Source organism: Tachypleus tridentatus, chromosome 7 (genome assembly GCF_004210375.1).
Source record: "Tachypleus tridentatus isolate NWPU-2018 chromosome 7, ASM421037v1, whole genome shotgun sequence".
Taxonomy (NCBI): Eukaryota; Metazoa; Arthropoda; class Merostomata; order Xiphosura; family Limulidae; genus Tachypleus; species Tachypleus tridentatus.
Window position 1 is genome coordinate 24,274,282 of NC_134831.1, and position 10,095 is coordinate 24,284,376.

A 10,095-nucleotide genomic window follows, 5' to 3' on the forward strand; every position below is an offset into this window, starting at 1 on the left:
GCAGAAATGTTACATAAATGAAATGAGACATCCGTGAAATAGTCTACACGATAGATGTTTGATATAACTAACATGAGACATCTCTCGGATAAAGTCTAATGACGAAACATTACTGTAAATAACACGATATATCTCACCAGAAAGATTTCCCTGACAGAATTCTAACGTAAATGAAACATCCCGCTAGAAAAATTGCCGTCATAGAACCTTAACATAAATAACATGACACATCTCACCAGAAATAATTTGGTTTTACACAAAACTAAGTTCTGAATTCATTCAAACAATAATAGTTAATTTACAGTTTTTAGTAGACAATACATACCTACAACTTATTGAAGTTAAAAATTATATATAAGTGTACAGTAAAAACATCTATAAAAACGCTTCTATTGTATTTCCCTAATTCTATTATTTTCATGATTATTCACAATTAAAGTAGTCAAAGTCACTTCTTATTTAAACAAAAATATTCTATGAATCTGAATAAAGGGAATAGTCTCGCAGATTTGGAGTTACTTGTACTGTATTCTAGAACTCACGAACTACAACACGACATAGTAAGTGTTTAGGTTAATAACCCAAAATGTTGAGAAATAATTAATTTCTCTACATCACTCTTGATATATTACAAGGTAGTTTTTAAGTAACGTGGGGAAAATTCAACTTTGATAATAACTTGACTGGCTGGATTTATATGTCACATGACTGAAGCGTTACTGAAGCCGAGACAAAGATCAGACGGCAACAACTGGGTGTGGGAGTGGGAGCATTAGTTGAGAGTGGTTGACACCAGAAATAATTATTAACGTCTATGGTCAGCTACCCTTGCCTCATCGAAAGAGAGCAGGATGTTACTTGTAATTTCTAATTAAATAAAACATGTAAGATCGGAATATACAAAACATTAAATACACTAAAATTATTATTTTAACAAAACATTTCTAAAGACTTTTAACAGAATACTCTATGACAAGTTTTATGTATGGACCGAATTATTTACAGTAGGTGTCTCTGACATGATTCGGATAAATTTCAATAATAAACAAACAGCACACAGTGCACTTCGTTTTGCAATCATATATTAAATAAAGTGGAATGTGTATAAAATATTCGTTACACTGTTGATTGTCACAGTTGTATCCAGAGCTTTGAATAACAGTCTCTTTTTGACATAGACTGGTTCAGATACTTTAAAACACGATTTGACAAGATGGACAGTTATTCTTTCTCTGTCATTACTCTACAGTTTGTGATAATTTCACTTTAAAATCACCACTATAATTGTTGTTTACCAAAGTTTTATCCAGAACTTTCAATGATTCTTTTCTTCTTCAGAGTTTACAGAAGGTGATTTATTTACTTTAGAGCACAACTTGACAAGACAAATTATTAATTATTTCTACCCTACTCTATTGTTACAATACAATATGTGATACTTTTACTTCAAAAATTGGCACTATATGCTCTCTATAGTCAAACTCACAATGACGCAATTTGGAGCTAGCATCCGCATTAAGCTAGTATCACGTATTTATAACTCCGACAGAGGTGTACAATGTTCCAAAACTACAAGATATTATAATGCAATAATACTCAAATAAAACAACGAGCAAAATTCACAATGTTTTAGTAACATGATGCAATTTCATAAAAATCACCAATTCGTAACTACGAATCGTAAACAGTTACAGAAACAAATTTACAATAAGCAATCTCTTCTGAAAAAAGATTAAAGTTAACACGCGTGCTATATAAAATATCTAAATCATAACACTAGCATTAAAAATAAACTGAAACAGTTATGTATACCTAACAATAAGACCCTCTTGAAAAAAAAATTAAATATGTTTTTACCATATATAAAATCCACTTATAAAGTCTGCACCACAATTTGCAGTTCCCTTCATGACCTCAATACAGAACCAATAGTTCTGGAGACACAGTGCCCATCTTATGATCCTCGCACAGTCAGTTTTGCATTTCTGAATGTATGTGAAAGACTGACGGACCATCTGGATGACAAACTCCTTCCTGTAGAGGTAATTCTTGAATTTCTGCACAGCAAATATGATGACCAGACACTTTCATTCAATCAAAGAATAGTAATCCTTACTCTTCAGCAGCTTTTTACTGATGTACATTATGGAAAACCTTGTCTACATGTTCTTGCAGAAGTATTGTTCCAATTCTAACAGCTAATATATAGCCTGAATTTTGAACAATTTGAGAAACTTTGATATTCTATGGACTGTTGAAGTTCTTAAAATATTCTTTAATTTTTTGTATTGGGCTTTCTTCTTCAGGTCAGTCAGTTGTGCAGCAACTTTAACATAGTTTAGGATGAACTTCCTATAGTATCTGCTAAGCCAAGGAAGGACCTTACTTGCTTTTTGGTCATTAAGACTCGTGCATCTTGTAAACAGGTCAGCTTCTCCTCTTTCATGGCTATCTGTTAGTCACCAACATTGTAATAACAAAATTCAGCAGAGAATAACTGATGTGGTACTTAGATGATCTGATGGTCAGACCTGCTACCCTCATTCACTCAAACAGGTTTCTGAGTTTCTTTAGGAGATCTCCCCATTTGATTGTGCTTGTTAGAATGTCATACACATAATGCTCGATGCCGATGGTTTGGTGCAACACCTTTCTCTTTATGCAGTTGAATGCTGCTGCTGAGTTAAAAAAACCCGCATGATATCTTTTTGAACTGGTAGCATCCATCTAGTGTTACAAAGTCTGTCTTATCTTTAGATTCTGTATCTGCCAATAACCTTTACTCTTGCCTTTTATCACTGAGGTCGATCTTGCTAAAGAACTTTACACCATCTAACTTAGCCATGATAGGCTCTTTGTTACGAGGCTCAGCATCTATAAATCTATGCAGAAGTGGTTTAAGCTATTTTTCTTCTTCACAGCTATCACTGGTGAACAGAAGGCTACATTTAAGGCACAGTGGTTCCAGGTTCTAACATTACTTCGAATTTTTGTTTGGTCAGGTTTCTCATCATAGAGAGGAGTTGTTAGGGTTTCACTTTGATTGGATCTTGTGTTGTGCAAGATTTGTGTCTTGCCATCTTGCCTTATATATATCTGTGAAAACACTTGCATAATTGCACAATAAATCTTTTAGCTCTTTCTTATGCTTGCGAGTTAGTTCTTCACTGATGATGACGTTTTTGCACATCCTATGTCCAGCCAACATTCTTAATTGTGATAGGTTTTCGTCTTCTATGAAAAAATCACCATCTTCTAGTGCTGTGTAAATAACAGACACAACTGCAATGTCCATTTGTGCCAGCAATCTAGTACTAGCATACATTAGGCCTTTTCCCCTCAAAGTACTTTTTCTGTTTCACCTTATGGCCCATTCTATTGCCCACTTCTTTCTGTGCTTCAAAAGACGTGGACAACAGAATGAACATATCGAGATCCTTTCCATGAATTTGATTTGTTGTTATTTGTGCGTAGCAGAACCAAAACTTTTTGTCTGACCTAGAAAAGTCAACTCTTGGTCTTTGTGTTATAGAAGTGCTTTTGACTGACCTGAGCTTTATACACACTTTCTCTAATGAGTGGACAGAGCCCCTTCGGTCGGTTTCTCACGTGTAACACACACTGGTATGTGTCCTTTGCATTTGACACCTCTTCTTTTGCCCATAGTATTTCAACATCTGTATTAAACCTTGTAATGTTCTTCCACACAGTACCTCAAAGCTGAACTTGTATCAATTCTGAGCTAAATTGAGTCTTTCTGTTACTTAAGAATTTTTTTGGAAAGTCTATTCTGCAGAACAATTCCAGAAGGGTTGCTGCTACTCTCTCCATCTCCATTCTGAATAACATGTTGCATGGGTCATTACTATTAGAACATATTAGTTCCTTTGTTAGTGGTTTGATCAAGTCCACAATTGCTCTGATGAATAGCTCTCCGATGAGAAATATCTCACCTAGTGGCACCTTCGCTACTCTCCCTCTTGGCAGATGTAACTTTACCTGCAGAAATTTTATCACATATCTGATTACCCCAACCAATGAAAGTTGTTCATGATTCTGTCTGCTGTTTTCTTTGCTCCAAGGTATCTTTTCAAAACTGATCTGTAAGTCAGCTTCATCACTTGGGTCTGGTATTCTGTTGGTACTATGATCTGTTTAACTTATCCAGTAGTAATGTATTGACAGACCTAATACACCAGTTCCTTCCAGTCCTATATTCTGTAAGTTCCTTTCTCATTTGGCCAAGCGTGTTAAGGCGTGCGACTCGTAATCCGAGGGTCGCGGGTTTGCATCCCCGTCGCGCCAAACATGCTCGCCCTTTCAGATGTGGGGGCGTTATAATGTGACGGTCAATCCCACTATTCGTTGGTAAAAGAGTAGCCCAAGAGTTGGGTTGGCGGTGGGTGGTGATGACTAGCTGCTTTCCCTCTAGTCTTACACTGCTAAATTAGGGACGGCTAGCACAGATAGCCCTCGAGTAGCTTTGTGCGAAATTCAAAAACAAACAAACAAAATCCTTTTCCATTTGTTTTGTACTTGATTTTCTCCCATGCCAAATATTTTACAGTCAATGGTATTCTTTGCTTGAGCTCTTGTGCTGAGTGAAAACAGTCTCTTTTATGTCTGGTTCCTCCAAACGTATACTGTGTGGTATATTGTCAGTCATCAAGTAATAGTTTTCATACACATTGCCTCAAGGTTTCCCACGTAATATAGTTTGTTTGTTTTGTATTTATCGAAAATCGGTTTCCAGCAGTATATGTCTGGAGACATACTTCTGTGCCATTAAGGAGACAAAGAAAGTTTGTTTAAGGTTAGGCACAAAGCTACGCAATGGTCTATTTGTGCTCTACCCACCACAGGTATCGAAACCCGGTTTCTGGCGTTGTAGATCTGCAGATATACCACTGTACCACTGAAGAGATATGTAATATGAATTATCTATTTTTATATTTGTTATTGGACACATTTTTCACTGTTCCATCAATCAGCACACACAGACGTACCTTACTCATGATCTGGTCATCAGATACTAGACTGATTCTCAATGCTGCACCCAATGTCTTATAGGACTTTAAATTTCTTGTTCTTGACATTGTCTTCACCTACTGGAATGTGGGGTTTGTTAGAACCTCTTGATATTTGTCACATGCTTCCATGACTACTGGCACTTATGATCCATTTTCTAGCTTGGTTAGACCATCAGCCATGCAATGTTTAATACTGGAGATAGCACTTCCTTCTTGTGGTGAATGTGACATATTGTCTTTTTTATGTTTCTTCCCGTATCCATTGTAACAATGACCGTTTTCTTGTTTCTTATCAGTACCATCTTTTTAGATGGCTCCAGTTTCCTTATGTTGAGATTTCTGCTACTAACTGTCAGTGACACACTTATACTCATTTGGAATGTGTCCCACTTTATAAAAAGCATAGCATATCCTCTCCCTTTTATCTGTTAATTTCTTTTCACCCTTCGTGGCATCCTGCTTCTGGTCAGTCACACCTGGTTTCGACTTTGACTAGATATTCTTGGACTTGTCAATTACATTCCATTTATGGCTTTCATATGCTGTTCTGAATCGAATTACGCAATGCATTGTTCATAAGCATTACACAAACAAACTTGCAATAAACTATCAATTCTAACAGTAACTAGTTTTAATCCTCGTGCTATATAAACTGTCTAAATGATAACATTCACATTAAATAAAACCACATCTCAGTTCCACTTTCTTTTGATATAAAGAAAGTTTTAGACTCTGTTTGGTACAATGGCGTTAGATTTAAGCTGCAAAGCTATGATATTTGAGATTCTATAATAAGTTGGATCTCCAATTTTACACAATATCGAACAGTTCATAATTCATCATCTCAGATGGCTAAGCTGCAAGCAGGTAGATGCACCCAAGGCTCTCAGTTGTAAGTCTGTGATTATATATAATCTTTATGAATGATTTAAACTTCCATTTTCTTCCCTTACATACTCTTTGCAATATAGTAAATGATATTATGATTTGGAGTTCATCATAGAACACTTCTTTAGCCACTTTGAAATGATGCAACAATTGTAATGTGATTTGAAATGCAACAAAACCTCGAACAATAATCGTTCATAAAGCATTACAAAAAGAAAAACATGCGTAAAGTACATAATAAAACCATTGAAATTTGCAATATAAAATTCATTTCTCAAAAACAATAAAATTCCTTGGACTAGTCATGAGCAACACATTGACATGAAATGACATGAGATGCTCACTTTAAGTAGAGAGCATTTACTGTATAAGAAAACAAGTGTTTTTTAAAGTCCTTTGTTAAAGTGTAAGGGTATAAAATACAATAAAGAAAACTCCAAGTCCATGAGATTATTCCTCAAACTTAAATTAAGAATGTCCTTTTCTTTAATTAAGAAATGATTAAGGCTTTACTGATTTTGAAGATCTAAAGACACTATAGTATTGGAAAATGTCTTCCAAGGATTATTCATTAATAATTATATTGTATACATAAATATGATTCTTAAGTTATTCTTAACTTATTTGCTTCATTAAGTTGTAGATATATGTTATATGGTGATTATTGTGAAATAATTCTTCTTCTTAGAATAATAATAATTTGCTATCGCATTATTATATTTAAATGAGCCCAGAATTTTGTCTGAGTGAAACTAAGTTCTTTCTTCTGAGATATATCATGTTATTCATGTTAAAGTTCTAACATAATAATCTATTTGTTAGAACGTCACCTGTTACTTACTTTGAAGATCTGTTATGTAGACTTTTCCAGATAAATGTGCCATGTTAATAATGTCAAGCTTTTGCTGTGAGGACCCTTTTAGAGAGATATCTCATGGGGGTTATAGTAAAGCTTTGTCATGGAACTCTTTCTGGCGGATGACTCATTTTGTTTTCCTCAGATGTCTATCATTGTATTCTTTCCAGTTGATGTCTCAAATCATTTATGCTACGTAGACTCGTTTGTTAGGTATATTTTAATTCTAGCATGTAGATTCTTATAGATAAGTCACGTTAATTATGTGAAATTTCAATCATAAAGACACTTTCTGAGAGATATTTCATGCTAGTTATGTTCTTTCATAGAAAAGTTTTAATTTTGTACTAAGTAACTGAATTATTATCACAAAGACCCAGTTATTCAAGGTTAGTAAGGGTATTTTAGGCCTATACTTTCAAACAGTGTTATCTGACAAGATTCTTCTATCTGTATTGGTAATCTTTTGGTAAACTAGATATCTTAGTTGCATTTCATCAAAATGTAAGAGTATTTCCAGTATTATGAAATACCACAGTAGAGCATATTGAGAAAAATATATATTTAAGGTATTTTCAGGTTTGACAGTGGATTTTTTTTTAACATGACAAATTAAATGTCCATTCAAACTAGAAGACATTTACTGTATGGACAACAAGAGTTTATTATAATCTTGTTTGAAACTTTTAGACTATACAATACGAACCAGAAGACTCCAAATCAGTAATACTGTTTTCTAGATGCAAATTCAATAGATCTTTTTCTTTAATTAAGAGGTGACACGACTACTTAAAGTCTGAAGAATAATAGAGATAATCGAATTGGAAGAATATCTTACAAGAGCTATTCATAGTTAATGATGTACATCTATATGTGATTTTCAGTTATCAAGTTTTCTGTAAACTCGTATTTTCGAAAGAAAATAAGAATTATACAGCGATGGCACGCACATACCATGAAAGGCTTTGACAGTCACTTTTTATTGAATTATCTTATGTCCCAAGCGATAAAATGTGAGATTATTGTAAACGGTGGAAAAATTACGGTCGTTACCATCAATAGTCTGAGAATAAAGATAATTTACAGCTATAATTTTATACATTCTCGTTCCTTTGACATGTGCCCAGCAATGGTCAGTTACAAACTCTCTTTGTTAACCTGAAAATGTTTTAAGAAGGTCGAAACATTGTTCTGTACTTGTTTCACGAAAACATTAGTGTGCTCGATCATTCTTGAAAATTCCAGTCTCGCGTGATTAGTTTATAAAAACCGACGCGCCAAGAGACAACAGGGAATATTGTTGATAAGCTACAGCCAGTCTTAGGAAGCTATAATTTTGAATAACGTTTATTAATTGGAAAATTACAGAATTTTACTAGGAATATTTATAGATTTCAAACATTGCAAATGGTTCAACTTCAGTGAATTACTTTGGACGTTAGAGTTTCTACTATGATATTAAATATAATCGCCGGGAAAAAAATCAGCTTGTAAAGATGTTAGGCCAATCAAGCTATCTTACTTCAGCGAGGGGTGATAATATCAACTTAGATATAATTTTCTCGTCGTGGACCTGGATTGTCGATAAAACATTCAGTTCTAGACCAGATATAAGAATCAATGTTGTCTGTAAGTTTGTGAATTCTTGTATATAAACCATATATAGTAATAACTGTTACTAATAACCAATCATTATTCTAAATTTTATCGTTTTTTGTTTGTATATTAAAGTATCTTTTCGTTAGAAATAAATTGTGTTTATCAATGTCGTTGGCAAATGTCATAAATTTGATACATATTAACATGTAATTAACTTCTAAATTAAAATTAAAATTTCCGGTTATTTAAGATAGTAATACGTTAACATACGTAATATAATAAATCGGAGACTCGTGCGAAATAAATTATGATACTTAACAACATACACTTTTAAACTCGACAATTAACTTCAAGTTACTTATGATTCGTTGACACGAAAAGTAAGCATGAACATTCTATATGACATTTAATGGTAATCATGTGATAACCGAGCCCGCTATAGCACCATATATTATTAATAACTACAGAAGATCTCATTCACTCTATGCTTATTCAGTTACTGTGGAACGTGGCACAGTTGACCTGGTATTAAAGGCCATGATTACTGAATCTTTACAAATTTCCAATGGGAAATGTTTACACAATCATACTGGTAGCCAATAGCAATGGCGACATGGATCAGAAGACGTTTTAAACTACCTATTTTGTTGTGATATACTATTTTTGAAGAAAAGGAGCATTAACCTAAGGAAAACAAACAGTTAAATCAGCTATAAATTTGTCATCTAATGTCATTCAAGGAAACCCTTTAGTCATTGCTGGAAAACAACAAGCAATACAAGGAGTTCAGAATCTGACTAGAGAAGTTCTACGTAATAAAAAGAAGAAACGTAAAAGTCCAGTGTTTGGAATATCTAAAGATAAGAAAGGAAGAACATTGACTCCAGACTTTTTGTTATTGTGATTTTCATACAACATAAAAAATCTTGTCATTGTACGAAGTCTGAGATAAACTTATTTTCTCTCCCTTCTACACAAAAAATGATTAAAGAAGGTCAGTGGAATTAATATTTATTCTCTGTTTTAAGTGGCCAACAGAGGCCCTATCGAATTTTTTATATCAGGGTCAATAGATGAATATTTAAATCCAGGACCCGTCAGTTTTCATGTTTATTTGTTTTTGAATTTCGCGCAAAGCTACACAAGGGTTATCTGCGCTAACCGTCCCAAATTTAGCAGTGTAAGACTAGAGGGAAGGCAACTAGTCATCACCACTCACCGCCAACTCTTGGTCTATTCTTTTACCAACGAATAATGGGATTGATCGAAATATTATAACGACCCCACGGCTGAAAGTGCGCTCACGTTTGGTTTGACGGAGATTCGAACCCGGGGCTCTCAGACTACGAGTTGAGCGCCCTAACCACCTGGACATTTAATGAATCATTGAATGAAAATCTATACAGTTTCATAAACTTTAAAATATTACAATATCAATTTTGTTACAGTCAATGTGGATAGAAAAAAAGATTCCTACTCGACCTTTTCAGCCAGATTTTGATGCTGAGCTGTATGCACAAAGCTATGAAACATTATTCGTTTGAACTAGAAAACAATTAGAAGATCTAGAAATGAATATAGGGTTTGATGAATACTCGGTAGAATACATATGCTTTGTCTTGATCTTACACCAAATGTAGGTGCTGGAGATTCTCACTTTAACTTGCTGAAACAAGGATATTTAAGGAATAAAATACATTTTGATAGTGCTTTGCCTATCAC